Below are 16,626 nucleotides of genomic sequence, written 5' to 3' on the forward strand. Positions count from 1 at the left end.
AGAAGCTATACAACCTGATGCAATGTTGCATCGTGCACGAGGGTGCGTTCTGTATGTGGGGTGAGTTAATTATTCCGGATGCCGCCACAAGCTGATGATTCAGGTTACATGGCCATTTACGTGTGTTATTAACCAACTTCCGTTATTCCGCTTATTTTGTTAATCAATTTAACAATGTAGTGAAACGTATTGTGTCTCTTAAAAGGTGTGTAACTGTTCTGCTGGTGTTATTTTTTTAAATGCAAGTTTTGTACTTTTTTCGGACGGAGAAGATGATCACCCTGAGTAATTTGCTTGACAGAGGAACGGTTAAATGACACCTAATGTGATGCTACCAGCCTTGGGGTTGAGATTTCAGGGTAGTCTGCAAGCATGTTGCATGTTCCACCTGCGCTGACCTATCACGCTAGAACGGATGCTGCTTGACATGACATTTCGACCCCCAGTGACCTACAGTTCACATCGATTACCTGGCCCTGTATTTTTTATGGAGCTATCAATTGGCAGGTGTCTCTTGGTGGTGAGTTTTATTTCAAGGGAAAGTACAACAAATGGGCAGCCATCCTCTATTAACACGGTATCCCCTGGTGCAGTACGACCTGCGCGTCTGCATTATGAAATCACAAACACACTCTCCCTCACTCGAACCCAGGCCAGCATGTTAACCACGGAACTGGCCGTATCTCCGAGGGTGCCAGCTCACAGCGTGAACTGTTACACTTTTGAGGTGGATTTTATTTTAATAAGACTTGTCATTCTTTTCTATTTTGGCCACGGAAAGTAACACTGGGCATTAATCTTGATCCTCCTTTTCCTGAGTTCCAAGAATTCTTCATCCTTTCATTTTCCTCTTTCCTCCTCTCTTGTGTCCATATGTTTATACCTTTCCTTTTCTCCTTCTCATGGAAAGCCTTGACATTTTATATCAATCTTCTAAAAGTTGTTCACTCCTTTTAGCCGCCTCTTACGACAGGCAGGGCATACCGTGGGTGTTATTACAGACATTATCATTGACAATTTCAATTCCCATGTGGATGGGGGCGGTAGAATAACACCTACGGTATCCCCTGCTTGTCGTAAGAGGCGACTTAAAGGGGCCCCAGATACTCTTAACTTGGGAGAATGGGTTAGCGACCACGGGGCCCTCTCTTGGCATTGTTTCTTATTTACTTGTGCCAGGTTCCTCACTTCCATCTATCCCATCCGACCTTCCTTGGTCAACTCTTGTTCTTTTCCGACCCCAACGGTATTAGAGCACTCGATGCCTAGGGAGTCTTTCATTTTCACGCCCTTCGTGGCCCTGGTCTTTCTTTGGGCGATACCTTCATTTTTCGAAGTGTCGGACCCCTTCAATTTTTCCCTCTGATTAGTGTTAATAGAGGATGGTTGCCCAGTTGTATTTCCGCTTAAAACAAAATCACCACCACCATCTTGTAAACATGGATAACACTCGTTTTGTCAATCTGCCGTTATCCATCCTCATTATGTGAGAAAACAGTGTAATTCTCCTCTTTCTCATCTTGGCTGATATCCTTTCATTTTCTTCGTCCTTGTCATTCCTCCCATGACTCAACTCTCCTTCCTCCGTTTTCATTGGTCGCCGAATATCCCTCAATATTTTCCTTTCGTTTTTCTCTAAACGAAACCCCAAGGCGCAACAGCCCCGAAGGGCCTTGGCCTACCAAGCGACCGCTGCTCAGCCAGATGACCAGGTATCCTGTGGTCAGCACGACGAATCCTCTCGGCTGATTTTCTAGATCAGGGCCGCCAACTCACTGTCAGATAGCTCCTCAGTTGTAATCACGTAGGTTGACTGGACCTCGTGTCAGCCCTCAGATCTAGATAAAAATCGCTAACATGGCCGGGAATCGAATCCAGGACCTCAGTGTACTACACCGCGGGAGAGGCCTTCTTTTTTTCTCTGTCTCTTCTATTTCACCGGTTTTCATTTAAAAAAAAACACGCATTCTGTGGCATACAGACTCTCTAGTTTGATTACTGTGTTATAGTGTTTGATTTAGTTAGTCAGTTGGTATGCTAGTTCCAGTTTTCTTGCTCTAGGTCTGTTTGCTTCCCTATCGAGTCCATTCATCTGAATTGTTTCACCTACGTATCTGTATATTAAAAACAATTATGAAAACTAAAGTCAGTCCGGCCCCATCCCGTCGATTTCCTTCATTCTTTTTTTAACTGGAAGATATTCATGCACAGATTTGTCATCAGGTACTATAAATCACTTAACATCCGCCTCCCTCAAATTATTCGATTTTCAATGTTTTGTCTCTTTGAAGCAATCATATATTTGGTTCTAATTAAGGTACACAGTTCGTTGTGGTCTAAAAACACTCTGTGGATCAATCGCTTTCTTTTGAGGTAATAACTACTTAAATTGGAGTACATTTGTCTCCATGACGAAGATCTTTGACGGACTTTTTAACAGTTCGACGCGTAGTGTTGTTCCAAGGAACGTTTAATCAATTTCTTTGTGTGATGTATTTTCAAGTTACGAGATTTGTAACTTGTAATGACATATTCATTGTCATTACTTTTCGCAAAAAGAAATGTTTCGTTTTTTATTGTTTTACTTATCTTATGTTCTTGACACATGGTTATTTCAGAACGAGACGAAGTCTTTTGTAACAGTTTCCTACTCTGCTCACCCAGCAATGAGAAGTCAAGCAGAGAGCTGTTTGTGTCATTTTGGTACTCTTCCTATCAGAAACGGCTTTTTAATGTGTTTTTCTTCATTAGACGTCGTTCTAGAAATATCGTCTGCTTGTTTTCCTCGGAGATACAGGAGCTAATTTCGGCAGACTGTCGTATACGTGTCCCGTTCGAAGTGTGTCGTATTTGAAATGCCAGGAAGTTGTTCTACACTTCACAGAGCATATCTCTCCAACCGAGATACACGGAGAAGTTTTGGGTCATTCTCAAGACAAATGAGCACAGAGATAGCAGGCTACAAGACAATCTTTCACCCTTATAACTAACATATTAGCGGTACCATTTGATGTGACTGAAGGTACAAAAGGTATGACCTAAATTACGTGTTAATACACTAAAATAAATGACACTACAGTCAAAACAATGTAAACAATCACATGCTGAATATCTGAAAAACTAACGAATAGGAACACACAAGGAATAACAACGTGTGAGAAATTCATTCACACTACAAGTCATATCCAGAGAGCTGCTGTCTGTAAGATAATACGCTGTGATCACACTACACTTCGCATTGACTTACAAGAAAAAATCGACAACTAGTGTAATAGACTGCGATTATAGCGATGTGACAAGTCGAATATTTCGTCAATTCGAGTAACTTAAGAGGCTACTAAAAGGGGATCCAGGGGCTCTTAGCTTCGGAGCGTGGGTTGGCAACCATGGGGCGCTTAACTGAGTTCTGGCATTGCTTGCACGTACTTGTGCGAGGCTCCTCACTTTCATCAATCATATCCGACCTTCCTAGGTCAACTATTGTTCTTTTCCGACCCCGACTGTATTACTGTAGAGCAGTCTCTAGGGAGCTTTTCATTTTCACGCCCTTCGTGGCCCTTGTCTTTCTTTCGCCGATACCTTCATTTTACAAAGTATTGGATCCCTTCCGTTCCATTTTTCCTCTCATTAGTATTATATACTAAGAGGATGGTTGCCCAGCTGTACTTCCTCTAAAAACAATAATCGCCACCACCACGAGTGTCGACATAAGAACAAGATACCGGAGAAGATAAGGTTGAACTTGACACTTGGATACTATGTGTGTCCCCTAGATACTAGCTTCATTTGTTTCTCCGGTTCCCAACTAAAAATGTGTACTGTTCTTTCAACCTTGAGAGATAGGCCTAGGGAACACACAGCAGACACGCGTTATCGATTGCAGGGGGCGGGGAGAGATGGAAAAATAGATGTGGAAAAAAACTGTAGGGTAGTGCTGGACAAGATTCCACAGCACTTTCATCCGCCCTTCTCTCTGCCTGTCGTAAGAGACGGGGAGCGTGCGTTGACGACCACGGAGTCCTGACATTGCCTTACTTGTGCCAGGCTACTCACTTTCATCTATCCCTTTGTATTTCTTTCCTGAGCTCATTTTACCCGAAATAACTGTGACCTCCTTTAAAGCATACAAATGTATATTAGGCTAATTTTATTGTTTTGGCTCATATTTTGCTCATTTTATGATGTAAGGTCATATTTGGTTATATTTTGAGAATTTCTTGCTTGAATTGAGGCGTCGTTTTTAAAAAGGTACATACAAGTTATCTGTCTCGAGTTCCAAACACAGGACTGCCAAATACTGTAGTACCGGGCCAGTTGGCTGTGCGGTCAGGGCCGCGCAGCTGTGAGCTCGCATCCGGGAGATAGTGGGTTCGAGCCCCACTGTCGGCAGCACTGAAGATGGTTTCCCGTTGTTTACCATATTCACACCAGGCAAATACCAGGCTATACCTTCATTAAGGCCACGGCCGCTTCCTTACCATTGCTAGGCCTTTCCTATCCTATCGTCACCATAAGACCTATCTGTGTCGGTGCGACGTAAAGCCAATTCTATATATTTCTTTTGTTTCCAGAAACACATAGGAGGCAGGTTTAGAAGACATAATTCCGAGAAACAGATGTTGTACGGACGAAGGACGACAGATACCAAGAGCATGCTAATACTGTACCGCATCTCTTGTCAGTTTACATCTGCTGTATTATCGCTAATTTTCTTTTGGCACTTGAGACGTTTAATGTTACTAATACTGCAGCATTGGCAACGTACGCCATTACATTATTTTTCCCGCAGTAAAAGATTGCCCGAAAATTATTCAAGACTTACATAAATCAATTATCACATTTTCCCGATTTAAGAATATTGAATGTTGTGCTATAACCAAATACAGTACGCGACACTTCCAGATTTAGCCTTCTTAAAATGGGAGACAATTCGCAAGTGGCGTGACCTGAAAATTCGCGCTAAATTCAAATATCAATGGAAAAGCATATACGGAAATGGATACAAAAAATTAGGTCTAGAAAGAAAGTGTTACTAAGATATTAACTTCGAAGTTTGTAAAGCAATTCTGGATAAACGAATGAAGAATTATTTAACAGTTTATTATTTAAAGACTGAAAATAAACATATAATCAAGATGTGAAATGGACTGCTGTGAAAGGGCTTAATCTTTCATTTATGCATTACTTTTCTAGCTTTAGCATTCCTGCCTGGACTTCTACGGCTAGATTTGTCTTTTTTCTCATTTAAAAAATATTGTATCACATTAGGACACTCGTCTATAAAACTATCGGCACATTCCTTACACACATCATTCAATTAATTTACATTTAAAAGATGGACAATCTTCCTCTTAACTTAAAGCCTACTAACAGAAAGAAAATCTATAAATTTAACCTCAAAAACATTCAAAATTTCCCAATAAGTAATACTTGCCTTTACATTGGGATAAAGCAAATTTGCATCATCGTTTTGTTTCAACAAGTCACACATATTTCCTTCAGTGTTTGGCAACGCATTACGGCATTCCAAATGGGGTGACTTGTTACACAACCAGCCGCACACATATGCACATGCATTTTCCTGAATTAAATCAAAACCCACAGATCGAACCTACAACAACACATCGGTATTGAAGGTTAACTGCTGCACTGTACAATAAAATAAGCTTATTATATTTTTTAAGCCAGTTAAAATATGGGTCACGCAGGTCAGAAGTTTAGGAAGTACTATAAAATTCTCGTGTCGTTTGAAGAATATGTACTATGCAAACACAATATTTACTTACATTTTCTTGTCACGAGGGAAACGGAAGACCGCGAATCCTTCTGCACTTCATAATTATTGCAGCCAAACACACCACATATCTTTCCACTCTTATTGAGAGGAGATACAGAGGAATGACACACGCTACTACTTACGTATGTCAACTTACTGCAAACGCATAAATATCGCCAAAAATTTCACAAACAAATACACGTGCTCTTATGACAGAATCATTAACTCCAGGTCACTCCGCTAGATAGAGCTCTAATCGCTATCCCTCGATATCTCGCAGAGTATCGCGTATTGTCTCTACTGTATTTCCTATAACCGACCATGTCTTCTATTCTTTAAGCACACTTAAGCATACTTTTTAAGTTGAATCTGTAATCATGTTTGTCTTGTATTCAGTACCGTATAATAACGCTTTTGTTGCCTCTTACTGCACATGTTTACGTCTCCCTAATAATGTCAACCATGTGCAACAAAATACAATTCCAATTTTTCACTTTTTGCTTTTGTTGCGGTACATTAAATGACGAATATACTGCTCTGAGTACTTTATGTAAAGAAACCAAGGACACTCACTGCCAAACGCGAACAGAAATCTCACGGAAACGTTAAATTATATGTTTTTACACAATTATTTCGCAACAAATCTTTGAAATGGGCTCGTGAAGTAGGAGACTTTTTTTTTTTTTTTTTGCAAGTTGCTTTACGTTGCACCGACACAGATAGGTCTTATTGCGACGATGGGACAGGAAAGGACTAGGAGTGGGAAGGAAGCGGCCGTGGCCTTAATTAAGGTACAGCCCCAGCATTTGCCTGGTGTGAAAATGGGAAACCACGGAAAATCATTTTCAGGGCTGCCGACAGTGGGGTTCGAACCCACTATCTCCCGAATACTGGCCGCACTTAAGCGACTACAGCTATCGAGCTCGGTTAGGAGACGTTTAAGCGAAGCGTTGAATTAATAACAGTTGTTAGATAACATTTGAAAATCCACAGCCTGTTTCCAGTCATTCGACCGGGTCAGGAATGGAATGAATGAAGCCTCCATCTAGCAGTGAGGATGGGAATTGTGCTGGCTGCCGAAGCCTGTCGCACTCCTCTGGAGCAACGATGAATGAATGACAAATGAAATGATATTGGAGAGTGTTGCCGGAATGAAAGTTAACAGGAAAAGGAGTACCCGGAGAAAAACCTGTCCCGCCTCCGCTTTGTCCAGCACAAATCTCACATGGAGTGACCGGGATTTGATGATGATGCTTGTTGTTTAAAGGGACCTAACATCTAGGTTATCGGCCCCCTGACCGGGATTTGAACCACGCACCCTGTGGTTGGGGGAGGTAGAATAACACCCACGGTATCCCCTGCCTGTCGTAAGAGGCGAGTAAAAGGGTCCCAAGGGCTCTGAACTTTGGAGCGTGGGTTGGTGACTACGGGGCCCTGAGCCGATTCCTGGCACTGCTTTCACTTGCTTGTGCCAGGCTCCTCAATTTCATCTATCACATACGACCTCTCTTGGTCAACTCTTGTTCTTTTCCGACCCCGACGCTTTTAGGTTTGCGAGGACTAGGGAATCTTTCATTTTCGCACCCTTCGTGGCCCTTGTCTTCCTTCGGCCGATATCCTCATTCTTCCCTTCCATTTTCCCCTCTGATTAGTGTTATATAGAGGATGGTTCCCTAGTTGTACCTCCTCTTAAAACAATAATCACCACCATCACCACCTTTGAACCACGGAACCCAGTGGTGAGAGGCCGGCACGCTGCCGCCTGAGCCACGGAGGCTCCTTATATAACATTTGTTAAATAAAATTTAACGGCGAGTTGAAGAAACCGGGCAACGGTCTCTTGGAACTCCCATTTCGGATAACGCTCTCCAAAGAATGGCCCATTGCACATAGCCAAAAGTCTTCTTGCAATCAATGAAAGAATAACATTGGTGAAGTGAATTCACGAGCTTTCTCAATGGGTTGACGGAGATTGAAGATCTCATCTCTTGTTCCTCTACCTTTAAAAATATCCTGCCTGTTCTGCAGTAGAATGCAGGAAGTGGACAAGAACTTGATGAATTGCTCTCTAGAGTGACAATCATTAGTTCGGATTTTGGTCTAGAAATTAACATCAAAAGACCAAACTAATGGTTACCAACCGACAAAGTCAAATCCCACTCCAAATAACAGGATGCCTGAAAGATCTGGAGTTGGTGAATGATTGTGTATATCTGGGCTCCATAATCAGTAACACGGGAAATTGTGATAAAGAAATAAAACGACGGATTGTCCTAGGTCGTGCCGCAATGGTTAAACTTACAAAGATCTGGCAGAACCGGGCATTATCCAAAGCAGTGAAAATACGATTGGTGGAATCACTGGTGTTTTCTGTTTTCCTGTACGGTTGTGAGACCTGAACTATGAAGGCTAGTGACAAGAACCGAATAGATGCCTTTGAGATGCGGTGTTGGCGGAGAATGGTCCGTATACTATAAGAACAAATGCCTCCATTATAGACGAACTGAGCATCACAAAACGTTTATCTTCCCGCGTTAGTGAAAGTTACCTCCAGTTGCTGGGACACCTTTTGAGGAGAGAAGGAGAAAAGACCATTCTGAAAGGCAAAATTGAAGGCACCAGACCAGGTAGACGGTTAGACCAAGCAAAGAAGATCACCGGTCTGCATCTTCACACTAAAGAGCTGAAGACCGCTCAGGATGGAAAAATCGCGTTAAGGATGCAGTTACTGATGAAGTGAAGAAATGAAGTCACGTCGCTCAGCAATGAGCAAACCGACTGACGATGATCTGCTGGAATTTGGTGTTCTAGAGAACTTCGCAACCTACGACTAATTGTACGAGGAGAATTTTACTCGTATGTGATATGAGTGATGGGATCTGGAACAAAGGTTGAGGCTGGTCAGTTACCCTAGTGCCAAACTCAATCGGCATCTACAGTAGTGCTTCAAGAACTTCGGCGCGGATGTCATCAGGGTCCTTGCGCTTTATTCGATTTCAGAATATCTGGTTCTTGATCATTGTGTTCCACGTAGCTAAGATGACAAATACTTATTTAATTCAATACCAGACTACTGAAGTTATCTTTATGGAGAGAGTAGGCCTATAGCCTACTATAAGCCTTAAATCGCCATATCGATAATGAGGCAAGGCATTTGTACCACATGAGGACGAGTTTGCTAGTAATTAAATCCGAGACTAGTAACCTTTGCTTTCTGAAGACATTCCTGCTATGTTTCCAGTAATTTTCCTCATCCTTGCTCTTTACATCTCCACACTACTCGCTCAGTGTCTGTCCTAGATATACCACATACTGTAGACCTACCATTGACCATTCACTCTCGCCGCCTAAGACATCGAGAATGCTGCATCAAAAAGAATTAGAATCTCTTACCAGCATTTCCCCGGAAGTGCTTCCAGCATGGTGTCTGTACGGGTGGAAGGAGTGATTGTGTGTGATTAATGTATAGTTAGAGTAAACATTTCATTAAAAGCAATTCTGATAGTATTATAAAATTCGAAATATATTCCGATAAACAACGTCAGAAAATAATTAAAGTATACTTTACTTACTGCATTGTGTAGTATTCTTTATCTTCGGGCAGCTTCTACGCAGAGGAAGAATCTCTCTCTCTCTCTCTCTATATATATATATATATATATATATATATATATATATATATATATATATAGCACCCATAAGGCAAATATCTGTACAGTGCTCAAAATTTTAAAAGAATGGCATTTCTGTATCGGTCGTGTCCACAGTAACAAGGAAATGCACATGTTAATTTTCCGTAATTTCTGTCTGTACGTGCATCACGAGGAAACGGCTGAAGAGAATTTAATGAAAATCGGTATGTAAAGTCGGAGAATGAGCCACTGCAATCTAGGCTATAAATCATTTTATTACGCTGAGTGAAATAGTAGTTTAGGGAAAGGCCTAAAATTTAATTCTCGAATATTTATGTTCCTAGTGGTCCTATCGACAAATACTGCATAACTAAAGTCATATAACATTAAATTTTCGAGCATTTATGTCTTGTACATTTTTACCGTACCGGCTATAACAGAGATATTCCTGAATTTGTATTTTTGTTGCTAAGTCCATATGAAAGCCGAGCCATGAGAAAATGGGTTAACAGAGTTTGATGAAAATCGGTACCGGTATGTAGAGTCGGGGAATAAGAAACTACAATTTAGGCTATAAGCAACGTTATTCACTCGGGACGAAATGGTAGTTTAGGGGAAGGCGCCTAAAATTTGATTTTTAAATACCGTACCTACGTTATTGGTCCTCTCGAAAAGTACCACATAACGAAGAACCGCAGTCATTTCATTGTTGTTTTAAGAGGAAATATGAATGGGCAAACATCGTGAATCATTTCTGATTAAAGTACGTAGTAATTCTTACCCAGTACCTTGAATGTATTTAATATTTTATTATTTCTTTACTTTCTTGGCTCTTCTTTGAGTTATTATAATACAGTTCATATTTTGTCCGGCTCCATGGTTACAGAGTTAGCACGCTGGCCTGTGATCCAAGAGATCCGGCGTTTGATTCCCGTCCGGGTCAGGTATTTTAACTTACATTGGTTAATTCCTCTCACACGGGGGCTGGGTTTTTGTGTCGTCTTCATAATTAAAATTCATCCTAGGTAGGGCCCCATCCCAGCAGAAGCGCAGGGCGCCTACAGTGCGTAAAAACGGAAGAGGTCGAACCCGACTGTCGGCAGCCCTGAAGATGGTTTTCCGCGGTTTTCCATTTTCACACAAGGCACATGCTGGGGCTGTACCTTAAGGCCACGGCCGCTTCCTTCCCACTCCTACCCTTTCATCCCCCTGTGGGTGGGGGTGGCAGAATAACACCCACGGTATACTCCGCTTGTCGTATTACAGTAGATTTGCGAATCCTGGGGAGTCTTTCATTTTCACGCCCTTCGTGGCCCTTGTCTTCCTTGGCTGATACCTTCAAGTTTTGAAGTATCGGATCCCTTCCATTTTTATCTCTGATTAGTGTTATATAGGGGATGATTGCCTAGTTGTATTTCCCCTTAAAACAATAATCACCTCCACAACCACCGTCAACGCAAAAGCGGGGAAGATTTCCAAGAAAATTACCCACTAAAATGTAAGATAAATCACACTTTATTCATTCCTGGGCTTAAAAACATGCAACAAACTATTAACGTACTAATAAATTATTTTAAGTTTTAATCAGTTTTGTGGTATCCTATAGAGTGCAATAATATGTAGGTGAGACTAGGATCCATAACTTCACCATGAACAATAATCTCTACTTATCTTACGACCTGCTTCCTTGTTTCATTCCCACATTCTATAGAATAAAAATATAGAATTTTACTATCTGATCCCCCGCCATTTATACAATTATAGCCTATAATAATAATAATCTAGACGAAAAAATATTTCTAACGCTGAAAGAAACAGTGAAATCGGTTCAGCGTATACAAACAACACACACACTTTGAATACAGTTTGAAATCTTAAACTGGCTAGAAATCTGCTCAAAAGTCTAGATTTATTTCGGTTTCTTGGCGAACTGCTACGGAAGGGCTCGCAGGAACACTACCAAAGACAAGGGCGACAAATGATCAACGACCAAATGTTTATAAGAAAAATACTTTATTTTCAGTAGATATCTCGTCATAAAAAATGATCTCACACAATAAATATAGCATACATTCATCTTGACTAGGAAAGTATGCAGTTTTTTAAAAGCAATGCTCAAGAAAACAAAACACTTATTAAAATTCCCAAAAATAATAAGGCTCCTGAAACTTCAGCTGTTCGTTGTCTGATCTTTAGATATGTACATCACAAACATGTGTTTCATTCTAGAAACACATCTCACACACGAACAACCAAGAACACAGCAATGCTTTAATATATAATATAAGAATATATATAGTATTTGGTACAAAAGGAACTTACTCTAATACTAATACCAAAAAATATTATTTACATAATTTTTATAATAATATATATTATAACTCAGAATACATCTGACATGTTAACTCACTTCTCCCAACACACTTAGTTACCATTTACCCGTAATACTCCGAAATGCTCGTGGAAAACGTGAAAGCACAGAAATCATAAAAAGGAACTTAAGTATTCTAGTCTCAATATCCACAGAAAAAAGTATTATAATAACATTTATACACATTGCACAAAACAAAACAAAACACTCCGCTCAGGGAGAATAAGAAACAAACTTTGTGAAGTGACTAGGTCCACTGTTTGCAAACAAATCAAACCATGGAAAATTCTTTCATCAGTAGGAAGTATTTTTTGTCAATATTATTGCAATATTTACTAGTGTAATATGAACCCTTCGTTCAAAAGAGCTGGTAAGATTTTTGAGTAGAAATGTGTAACACTATTACGGCTTTCTTCAAATATCCCAGTTATTTTTGTAATTCGGCACTATGCTGTTGCTGATAATAAATTAATAAAAATAAATATATAAATAAAATAAATAAATAAATACATTTCCAGGGACAATGGGCCCATCCAGGCTAGTTTTGGTCGGACGCCCTTCCTGACGCCATGTGATTTCCAACTCAGTGTAGATTGGGATTAAAACCTCGGCTAAGCCACTGCGCTATTCACGCACCTTCAAATACCACCGGACAGAGATCGAAGCTGCCAATTTGAGCTGAGAAGGCCAGCGATCTACCGCCTGCTTGAGTCATCAATCCATAGACTGGTTTGATGCAGCGCTATCCTGTGCTAACCTTTTCAATTCTTCGTAACTGCTGCATCCTATATCAGCTACCTCTACTGTTCTTACCATCTACACTTCCCTCAAAAACCAACTGAACCGGTCCTGGGTGTCTTAAGATGTGTCCTATTTCTTCTTCTGGTCAAATTTGGCCAGATGTTCGGATGGTTAAAACAATTATTAATTTATCTCACACAAGAAAAACAAGGATCAATACAATGTAGGCTAATATCAGTCTTATAACGAATTATTTTCCAAGCGGCACTGTATTTTCAATTCAACAACAGATGAACTTCACTGGCTTCAATCGTTTTTAAATTTTGGTGCACCAAACTTCACTAGAGTGGGTTACTCTGAGAGGTCAATTATGACATCGTTTTTGGACTAATTTAATCACTATTGTTGCCAGTGTCAACTGTGTGAATGAACATGTTATGAAGTGAATCATGGTTATGAAACTCTTGTTTTGTAGAGGATTAAGAGCAATCCTTCAAAATTGTTAAATGCTTATATTTTAAAACATTACACTGGCCTATTCCATCGGCAACCTTAGCTGAACAAACGCATTTTAAAATACATTTATTTCAAAACTTTGTACTCTTCAATAACAATAATAATACGAAAAGAGAGTAAAATCCAGGCCACTTAGAGGAAATTTTTAGGAAGCATGACAGGAAAGACTAATAAGGATAAGTATGTATAAGAAATGTGGATGCCAGGAAGGAAATCGAAGTGGAAAAGCTTCCCAACAAAGTGGACAGAAATATTTTTTTTTTGCTAGGGGCTTTACGTCGCGCCGACACAGATAGGTCTTATGGCGACGATGGGATAGGAAAGGCCTAGGAGTTGGAAGGAAGCGGCCGTGGCCTTCAGTAAGGTACAGCCCCAGTATTTGCCTGGTGTGAAAATGGGAAACCACGGAAAACCATTTTCAGGGCTGCCGATAGTGGGATTCGAACCTACTATCTCCCGGATGCTGGACAGAAATAAACAGATATTGGTTTGTACATGTTAAGTAGATGGAAGAAAGGAGGATACAAAAATATGGTTGGACTGGATCAAGAACAGTGCAATACGAAGGAACTTAGAATGGAACATAGGGATCAGCAATGGTAGTTCGATAGATGAAGTTGGAAAAGTGCTGTTAACATGTCGACCCCACTGCAACTGGAAAGGGGAAACTCGTAACAATTTGCTGTACATCACACCGACAGAGATAGGTCTTTTGGCGACGATGGGATAGGGGCGGGGAGGAAGCGACAATAGCCTTAATTAAATTACAGCCCCAGCATTTGCCTCGTGTGAAAATCGGAAACCCCGGAAAAACATCTTCAGGGCTGCCGACAGTGGGGTTTGATAGCTATGTGACCGAAACTACATTGCTAGGTAAACTGAATAACAATAATAATAATAATAATAATAATAATAATAATAATAATAATAATAATAATAATAATCAAAAGCACCACTACTATGCTGTGCCTCTAACATAACACTCTCGTAACAGAATGCAAATATTACTTAATTTCATTATTTATCAATGAAGTTACAGTAAGTTAGCTAGTTTTAAAGAGTTTTCATTCATTTCTAAATGTTTATCAAATTTCCAAGAACGATTTACGATTACGCAACATGGGATATTCTGGTACCGCCGGTTGGTAACACATATGACGTCACTTTAGGAGTTTGATCATCACGGTCAGCATTCATGTCTGCGTGCAATTTGTAGTTCCGGTCCATTTGAATTCGTTTTAATCTCAAGGCTAATTTACATGACGTCACTGGGTTTTGCAACAGACTTCATTGAAATAATTGCATCGATGATTGTTCATATGAAGACACTAGGTGCATAATATCTTATGCGTTTTATTTGAGTGTTATGTTATTATTATGGATGCTCACATCCTTGCAGCAGCTATACGGGTGGCACAGAGATTTCAGTGATTTTAAAAGCTGAGAAAAGAAACAGATGAATATGGAATTGGGAATGTATAAATAGATGAACGCGTTTTGGATGTTCTGCAACTTTATTGAAAAATATAATTGTAAAACATTTAAGAACCTCGAAGGACAATATCAAACTCTATATCTTTGTAAACGTTAATAAATCGTTAAAGTAATTTCTTTTGGAAATTGTTTTCGTCAGGAAGGAATCAGGCATGTTGGAATGGAGAATTCTTGGCTTATAAATTTATTCTGTGCTACTACTGGACTTCGTACTGTTCGTCATCTTCCTGATTGTAAATTCATTCGTGTTGTTTTTGAGTTCAACTGTCAGTGCATCCATTCCTTCCAGAATAGATTTCATACCAATAGTTTATTAGACTTTATTTTTTAAGAAACATCATTAAAATCCCATGAACATGTCTGGACTGCGTACAAGTCAAGACATTTTGCTATTTCTTCACATCCCCACTTCGTTTTGCAAACCAAGTAATGGATCAAAAACGTTTATTACTTCAAAATTACCAGTTTAGTTTGGAACTTCGAGCAGTCGGCCGTGCTTCGAGAATATAAAGTTCTGGAACAGCACATGGATAGTGGTGTTGATCGTTTCACCATGGAAGAGAAGGTTGAAAAGATGATAGAATCTAATGGATTTAATCAGGAGCCGCTAAAATTAATGGAAGGTTGTATTTGCTACAAGTACAAGCCAATGGCACCTATTTTACAGTGCACAAACGGTCATAGGATATGCAGCGAATGCACAGCAAAGGTTAGGAAATGCCCAATCTGTAGCGCGAGGATAAGAAACCTCCTTGCTGAGAGTTTAGCCACTTTACTCTTCTAACAATGCCAATGCCGGTTGTAATGTGACTGTGATGGGAGGCGAATTGGAAGAGCATGGTCGTAAATGTTCATACAGAATATATTGCTGTCCAGTTTACTGCGATTGTGAGTGGAAAGATCGAATTTCGGAAATTTTACATGACGATTGTTGGTCTTGTAAGAGCGTGAACAAGCTAAAGTTTACTTTCAGTGTACAATCAGAAATGATCTCAGTATGGGGAGAACTTTTTGTTTTTAATAGAGAGGTCACTGAAGGAACTTCGGATAATTACTTCTTTGCCCAATGTTTGGGGAAAGAAGAGAAGAGGCTTCAGTGTAAGATCCATTTTCAGTTTAAATCTGGGGATTAGAATTATTATTTACACTTTTCAACTGTGCCTTTCTGTGATTCATACAGCAAAATGTGTATAGAACCTTCAGAGGAGTGTTTGGTAATGAACAAAGGATTATGTTCGTTGCTTATTAATGCTAAAGGAGAGATGATGTACAAATTGATTATAGTTCATGCTGATAGCACCGGTGACGTTGATGAGTCTGCTAGTGTCAAAAATGCAATTCACGTATGCACACTCATATGAAAGCCAGTTGCGAAACCCAGTGTCGGCGTGTAAACTAGTCTTCAGTTTACACTTTACAAGACATGTCCACGACGTCGGTGTAAAATGCAGAGATAATGAAAATATGGAGAATGTTTTCGAGATATTCCTCCAAAACTTACATTCGAGAAATTGTATTTGGATACAAAAGGCACTACTTCGAGGTAAATACTCTGTGTTATATAAATCATGGTCGCATTATGGAGCAACTCGATGCAGTACACCACACATATTTACCAGCTCTAGAACATGTCATCAAGAGAATGCAGAGTGGTAAGAAAATGAAATGAAAGATTAAGACCGAATTTATCTTCCGGGAAATACATTCCACTGATGACGTATTAAAACAAAACAAACACACACTTCTTACAGTATACACTCATTCCTTTAAATGCTCTCTTGTTTTATGCCAAAGTTTATATAGTTCATTTCAATCTATCAGTATACAAAATAACCTTTAGCACAAAGGCAATGAAAGAATTCATAAAAGAGATCTTTTTACAAACATATATAATTATTATATTTATATACCATTGTTCAAGAAATGAAAATACAACAATAGATACATAAAGATTATGATAATGTTAATACAAATCCTTCTGACTTAATAAAGATTGTTAGGCACAAATATCACTGCCTTCTGGAATGTTTAACCATGAAACCAGGTTGTCTGTCCATAACAGAAGTGTCAAAAATACATGTAAAAACAGAACGAAA

This window comes from Anabrus simplex, chromosome 14 (assembly GCF_040414725.1).
Source record: "Anabrus simplex isolate iqAnaSimp1 chromosome 14, ASM4041472v1, whole genome shotgun sequence".
NCBI classification, from domain to species: domain Eukaryota; kingdom Metazoa; phylum Arthropoda; class Insecta; order Orthoptera; family Tettigoniidae; genus Anabrus; species Anabrus simplex.